At 39.5% G+C, this 7,604-nt stretch overlaps 1 long non-coding RNA gene across 5 annotated transcripts; it reads left to right on the forward strand.

The window, feature by feature from the left end:
- The first annotated feature begins 6 nt into the window (after positions 1-6).
- On the forward strand, positions 7-6,572 carry LOC119356704. 5 transcript variants are annotated; one of them, XR_005172019.1, is made up of 10 exons: positions 7-177; positions 357-688; positions 814-934; positions 1,303-1,411; positions 2,244-2,333; positions 2,497-2,595; positions 2,692-2,872; positions 3,783-3,825; positions 5,424-5,512; positions 6,148-6,572. It is a non-coding gene; the product is annotated as an uncharacterized LOC119356704 (long non-coding RNA). The 5 variants fall into 5 exon arrangements; XR_005172018.1 differs by having other exon boundaries at positions 357-934; XR_005172021.1 differs by having other exon boundaries at positions 357-934; positions 2,692-2,856.
- Positions 6,573-7,604: the final 1,032 nt, after the last annotated feature.

Below are 7,604 nucleotides of genomic sequence, written 5' to 3' on the forward strand. Positions count from 1 at the left end.
CACCCCTCCTCCAATGGCGCTCCCTCCCTGGCTCGAGCCCTAGGGCCGCCGCCGCCTGGCACCACCTACGGCCGCGGTCGCTGTTGGCAGCACCTTCCGCCTCTGGTGGCTATCGAAGCCAGGCACCAGCTGCAGCTCCAGCTCCAGCTCCACCTCGGCCCCTCCTCCCCACCCACGGTGAGCACCGGCCCCCCTCTCTGCTCTTATTTTTTTCATGTATAGATTTAGGAATTGATGGATCTGTGGATGGATGGATAGATAGATCGCTGGATGTATGCTTCAGAATCTGGCAAAGCACCTCTTGTTGTATACATATGCAAATAGTAATTCTTGTTACTCACCCATATGAGGTATAGGTTGTGGGAATCCATACCTGAAGTTGGGGGTTGATGATGTGAAATGGCGGCGTCACGAGCCAGAAGGTCACCACTGAGACCATAAGCAGCCCAGCACCCAGCGCCCAACAACAGCAATCCAACATATATGCACATAACAAGTATGAGCGGACACACGCATGAGCAAGCATGGGAATAGAAATGGATAGCCGTGCTGAGATGGTTCTTGGGCGTACCTGTGGTGCGGGGAGCGCCGGTCAGCCCGGCGGACCTTTGACATAAGCACAATGCTGGATCAGACACACGCACAGTCGTTGGCGTGTGTGCTGGATACAAGCAACCGGCGCGCCTTGGTCGCTTGGCCTATCCATCAGCATTATATCTCCTTCATCAATTATTTTCTCATATTCTTTATGATGAAGGCTAGGAACTATGCTAAAATATACATATGTCTTAGTTGTTGCTTTTCTTAATGCAGATATGGAAGATCTAAAAGCCTCTGAAAGATTTTTGGTTCTGCAGAAGCCAATGATCTGGCACACTGAGACCTTAATTTCTGGAGTGAACGACTGCAGGAATCAAAATACAATGTTGATGAGGTTCTTTCTTTACAGAAGTAGATTACAATATTAACGAAATTAGCTCCTGGCCATTGCATCTTTGCATACTTATTGGAAGTTCATTTGCTTATTAATCGTAGCATAGAACTTTTCAGCTATGATGTGTGACAAAATTATTTGCATTTCTCATCTATCATGGATATGTTGATATATTGCTCTACTAAAAGGCATTGTTGGCTTAAGATGACTTGAGAATTGTACACTTTGGTATGTAAAGTTAGTTACTGAGTTTAGTAGCAGTTATGAAAGTTAGAGCACATACATGCTTGATTTTACTTCCTTTAATACGGGCATTCTATAATTACTAAGAACTGATTTGTTGAAGTGTGCCTCCCTATTTTGTCCAGATAACTACTTCTGGTTAGGCCGGGGAAATAAAAAGGGTAACCGTAGATATATGGTCTAGCATCACGAGGTTCAGGTTCCTGCTGTTGATCAACCGTTGCTTCGGTCGAGGTGGGTTATGCTTGATTATGTTCTTCTTTGTATTTTTGTTCATGGCCTACACTGGTGTTATCATCTATTCTGTTTCAAAAATTTCAATGGCTTAGTTTCATGTCCCAGTACCACTTGAAGTACAATACTAAGTACCTTCTGACAGGAGGATAATGTATGTACTTACCTATGGCTATTGTTTCCTATAAGAAACATTATTATCTCACCTTGGTTTCCCCTGTATGTATCTGACTTGGGATAGTTTTATGTGAGATTTGTTTTGCATTTTCTATGTGTGTGGATGCTTAAGCTTAAGCTTTTATTATTTGGTTAAGTAAGAGATTAAAGAAGACTGAAATTGAGTCGATGGTGTATATACTTGATATATATATAAATGGCCAAAATAAGGAAGTGCTTTTATGAAAGTCAAATATGCAGTTGTCTTCCTGTTTGAATCTTCATTGGCGATTCCAAGTTTGCTGCTTCCCAAAAAGTGGAGATTTGTAGTACGGACAGAACTTCAACCTATTCAGTATAGATCTTAAATTGACCAGACAATAGTATACTATTTTTTATTTACGGCCTTAGAATTGTATTGCCACAACAAAAAAAACAGATTTGAAATCGCAAAGAAAGCAGGTTCTTATGCTCATAACAATCCAGGAGACAATTCTGTAGCTTAATGTCTGCTTAGTCTTTTCCATCCTTAGCTAACGGTATTGATTTGGTGATAATTTAAGATTTTGGGTAGTAGAGAGATCATGTAGGCCATTTAGTCTTGGCTATCAACTAAAATGTCAATTGGTACTTGATAGACTTATAGTTAACCTCTCTCTTTTGTTGTCTCTAACAGCCAAGATGAGTGCTCTACACTTACGTCTCATGCTAACTGAATTGGTGATGTTTATTTCTTCACCTCGATTGACGCCGCATGTTCCCGCTGGTTAGTCTTGAGTCTTGACACCGTGTTTATGCAATTAAAATCGCCCTAGCTCTGGTTGGTTGACCACATTTGATTTATTGCAAATTTTGGTACACTTAAGAGCGTTCTTTGTTTACTTACGGCTCTAGCAACTGTGATCATTTTTCTTGGTACGAGTTTGCAGCTTCTCGGCGGGCACATCTGAATCGTGGAGCGTGAACTGGTCATAGCGAACTGGCCTGTTTGGCAGAAAAGACAATTTTTTTGTGGCTACCAGTTACAGGTTTTATATACTCTTGCAGTCTTCGAAGTTGTTTTCAGCTCATGTACACATCTATTGCTGATAAAATGTACTAATCATATGTATACTATGTATCAGGTGTACACAAGATGCTTACAATTGAGCGGTCTACACTACACAAACCATCATTTTGGTCCTTTATACATACAAGAGGCGAGCGAGGACACATACATACATTCGACCGCCAATAATTCAACTGTCGGTTATCAATTGGCTGTGTGTATCTTGTTTCAATTGGCAATGGTGCATATACATTTCAGTGAGCACACATATATGCTTGATTTTACTTCAGTTAGTAGAGGGCATTCTATAATTACTAAGAACTGTTTTGTGAAGGTGTGCCTCCCTATTTTGTCACTTCTGTCTACATATTGTGACCAGATTGTGATGCATGGTCTCTTTCCAGCTATGGAAAATGGTGTACTGCATACTGCATACACTGATGATAGGATAGATGGTTTGTGACGTACAACCTCTGTACCAAAATGTAGGATCTTTGGACAGGCACTTTGTGGTAGAATGTGTCAAACATAGGTCTGTTTGCTAGAATATGTGTTGTGTCGATGTTGCAACCAGCATACACAAAAATGACTTTGCTATATATTTTCATAATGCTATGTTCTGCCAGTTAAACGACTTCTTATTGTTTTGAATCTACTACAAAAGTGTTTAAAGATTTACTTTGTCCCAGCGCCTACTTTGGATCAAAAGAAAGTAAAAAAGCTAGAAGATACTCCCATGGAACAATTTATCCTATATCGAGTGGTAATTGTGTTATGTATCAGATAACTTCTCATATTAGTAGTTCCCACTAAGAATTCTTAGTTTTCGTTCTTTTCTTTTAAGAAAAAAAAATCTGAGTATTGGTGTATCCAGAAAGGATCTGGAGGTCAGCTTGTTAGTAATCCCAATATGTGTGTCAAATTATGTTGCTGTGGATCTCAAGGAATGAATGACAGCAAGCTGATGGTTCTGCTCGATGGATCTGTGTACATTCCGATATATGAGAACAAGGGCAGCAATTGGTTGCTCATCAGCAACATCCTGTGAAACTGACTGCTGCATGCTAACTATCCATATGCATAATCCTATATTTGTGTAGATAGTTCCTATCACCTGAAGTATCAAAATCTTGTTAAGCGTTGGCCTGATGTTTTATATATTTTCAGCACCAAGGGCGATGTAGAAATGCAAGAACAGAAGCTTTGCGAGGTAATTCAGTCAGCTAGCACGTATGTCTTCTGCTATAGCGAGATCATTTAATTTATTTAGAAAATAGAACATGAAGTGTGATTACAAGAATCTACTACTGTTAGCATGAACAGGCTTTGTAATGTACCTACTGAACAATAGCATAATTGAATCCTTCCTAAGCAGCGACCGTCAATCGAGACTTCACATGCCTGGTTTTACTTTACGAAGAGTAGTATGTCGTGCTCCAATATTCAATTGTGTTCTTGAATTAGGAATTATTTTTTTTATAGTTAAAGTGCTTGTCTATTGGTCTGGTGTATATAAGTGAAAGAAAACAAAAACAGATGGGGGAAGGGAGCTTCTTGCTTTTCTTTTCCTTTTGTTTCTATTTGATAATTACTCCCTACTCTGATGCTTCAGTGTTTTTTTAATCTCCCGTGTTATATTTTTTTGGTGCTACTTGGGCTTTCTGAGGTCCTTTTTGTTTTCATTAAGAACAAAATAGAGTTACTTAATTTTAGATTTGAATGTTAGACACAGAGCTATGAGTCAATGTACTGGTTTGACAAGCTGTATTGTCATATTCACCTGTGCTTTGGAAATTAAAAAGAATTACTTTGTTTTATGTTTGAATGTCAAGCAAAAATAGAATGGGGGAAGGGAGCTCGCAATACAGATTCTAATTGTTACTTGGTGTTTTGATCCTTGTGTCTGCTCTTGTAATAATCTTGTGTGGGTGCCTTCACATGTAATCTATTGCCTCTCTGACATGTTTTGCTACAAAATTATGTCTCGACCATATGTATTTACATTACTGCTGTCAGCTTCTGATATTTAAATTATGATAGGACAATGCCTCTTTAGCTGTAACTGTGATACTCCTGATGTGCAAGTAAACACTACTAGGATAACTAAAAAAAAATCATGAAATGCGAGCAATTCTTGATTTAAATAGTGTGACCTTACATAATAGGAGCTAATCATTGTGTCGTGTTCAAAATGGGTACTAGAAAAGATAATTGAATAGCAAGTCCTGTAGAGTTACTACCATAAAGTTTATTTCTAACTGCATGATCTGAACTGCACATTCTGAAAGTATATTAGACTCCTGCCCTTGGGAAATTAGACTGCCATAGCAATACTTCTGTAAAAAAAATGCCGTGCTAACTTGACGGTTCAGTTTAAAGCTGTAGGCAGAGGCTTGCGGTAGGGAGGAAATCATTATGCCAGTTGAAAACCAAGCCGTTTATTTGTGGGCTGATCTGGACTGTGCTTCTCTGAAAGTATGCTCTTGGGAGATTTAGCTATTGTTGTTTTGCTTGGTAAACAAATGACATGCTAAAATGTTGGTTGTTAGAGCCTCCCTGTTCTTCTAAAAAAATGTTTGGTTGTTAGTACAGAGGTGGTGACACTATTTGGTCCTCTGGTATTGATTCATGATTTGTGCTTAATACATGATGTTGGTATCTGATCACTTTATTGCTCATGCCTCACTTGATGTTGCATGGTGTACAGGCAAAGTGCCAATGGAGTGGCATATATCGTACTTCGCTACTACCTACATGCGATTCCATTTGATTTCACTTTGATTTTGTTTTTCTGCTGATCGTTTCTAGGTGGTTGTTGATGAGTCATGTAAGGATGGTGCAGAACTCACAAGAGGGAAAAGACCGAACTGCGGTAACCAAATCAAATAGCTGATAAGGTACAAATTTCTGAAGATATATGGTTTGCCCTAAACAAGCATATACATCATAGTACAAAGGGGAATTACATCTCTATTTTATGTTATGTTTTCTGCTTGCTATCTTGTTCATGGACTCTCTGTAAGTGCGCCTTTCTATTAGCAACCTTAGTGCCAATGACTCAACAGTCAGCTATCAACCAGAATACTAGGGCATTGAGCTTGTTTAAACTGTAGAGTACACATGCATATACTGTTACTCAGACATCAAGAAAACATGAGATAAACATGTATGACGATCTACCATGTTATTACTCAGGTGTTGATTAGGAAGTAGACATAGGTTTAGCAGAGAAGAAGTTTCAGTGATTTATCAGTTCAGGCTATGGAAGTAAACACGAGGCATTGAAGCTAATTTGAATTAGGCGTGATGAACCAAACATTTTTGTAATTGCCATTAGTGGGTCAACAGGGTAGGCATTTTCATGAGACAATATTGATTTTAATGACGGGTAATAATTACACTGCTGCCTTTGTTTCAAAAGTAAAACTTTGCTATCTTTGACCTTGCCTCTAGGAAAAAAAATCAGCTCAAAACTGAAATACTCTGGATTTACTAGATATCTTTTAGACGTAATACTGTGTTGTTTGTGAAGGTTCACTTGGAAGTGGTTGAGGTAGCCTGACCTGGTGAGACCTGGTGACGCGATGCATACATCGGAGGAAGTAGATCTGTGAGTGCGGGAGTGGATCTTGCAATTGAAGTCGTGTCTCCGATGCAGAGTAGCAGCGGCGATGTGGTGGAAACTACAGGGTGAGTGAGAGATTGGAGGAGGGGATGGTCATGAAGTAAGTGGATTAACATCGTCTGGTCAAGTAACTTGGGCCAGCCCATTATTGTGAATCTGTCATTTGTCTTCTTGTAAGCCCACAACACGGTTTAAATATGTATTGGGAGTTTCAAGTTTGGGACAACTAAATCAGATAAATGAACGAAATTATAACGCTTATAACGGTTTATAAAATGAAGTAACAAAGTGCATATCCAAGTTTAGTTTTCTTGGAATGTGATTGTTTGTTATTCATTGTTAGGCTTGGCATTTGAATCTTTGTTAGATCTGAAGTGCCTTTGATAGCATGGAATATTTGTACAACGCACTGGAGGCATGGTCTTTCTCAGGATGACTAACAAGGATGATCAGCAAGTGTTTGTTTGCCAAAGTTATGGCGGTTTGAAAAAAGTCGTTGATGCATTGCTGTGGATCTCAAGATGGCTATGTGTTTATATTTTGCATAATCACTCTGAAGGCCATGCTTTATATTTTCTCTGAAATTTGCTCTTGAAGAATCATGTATCTATGTTAGATCCGGTGAGAAAAGGCGGCTTCCAACCAAAGGATGCGGGAGTGTTGGCCATATTTGGTTTTCGACTTGCGTGTCTAAATATTCTCACAATACTTGGCTCCCTCTCGCCCCTTGCGCCATTTGGCGCAACGAGTCATCTAGTTGATGTCATTGACAACTCCCTCACAATTTGAAGCCAGAACCACCTCATGAACATTTAGATCTTCTGCCAAAGCTAATCCCTCCCTGCAAGCAAAGATTTCCAAGATCGTGGGATCAGTAACACCTCCATAGACCACTGCCGAGGACCCCAGATAGTTACCCTGCTCATCTCGACATAGTGTAGCCACAGCTCCGCCGAAGGGGCGGCGTGCTGGGTGTTGGAGCGCGGCGAGGTAGCGGCCGAATGGGGTCTGGGCTGGATGTAGATGTATTTGAGACCCAATTTATTTAGCGTTTTCTAGTTAACTGGAGGGAAAAGTAAACGCGAAAATTAGAGCTTTTGCGCCAGAATTAATCTTTCACCATCGAGAATTAGAGGGAAATTTGGATCTATTTTTTATTCAAGGAAAACTGGACGGAAATTGTTTTGGAAGATCTGCGACATTGTTACATATACTTATTTGTTTGGCATGGAAATTTCCCAAAAAGTGTTTTTGGCATGGAAAATTAGAGCATATTTTATATATTAATTATTGAAAGGGAAATTGGATACATCTAAATAGTAAGGACTTTATAAAATTTATTTACGTAAAATATAACACGGTTT

Source organism: Triticum dicoccoides, chromosome 2A (assembly GCF_002162155.2).
Source record: "Triticum dicoccoides isolate Atlit2015 ecotype Zavitan chromosome 2A, WEW_v2.0, whole genome shotgun sequence".
Classification (NCBI taxonomy): domain Eukaryota; kingdom Viridiplantae; phylum Streptophyta; class Magnoliopsida; order Poales; family Poaceae; genus Triticum; species Triticum dicoccoides.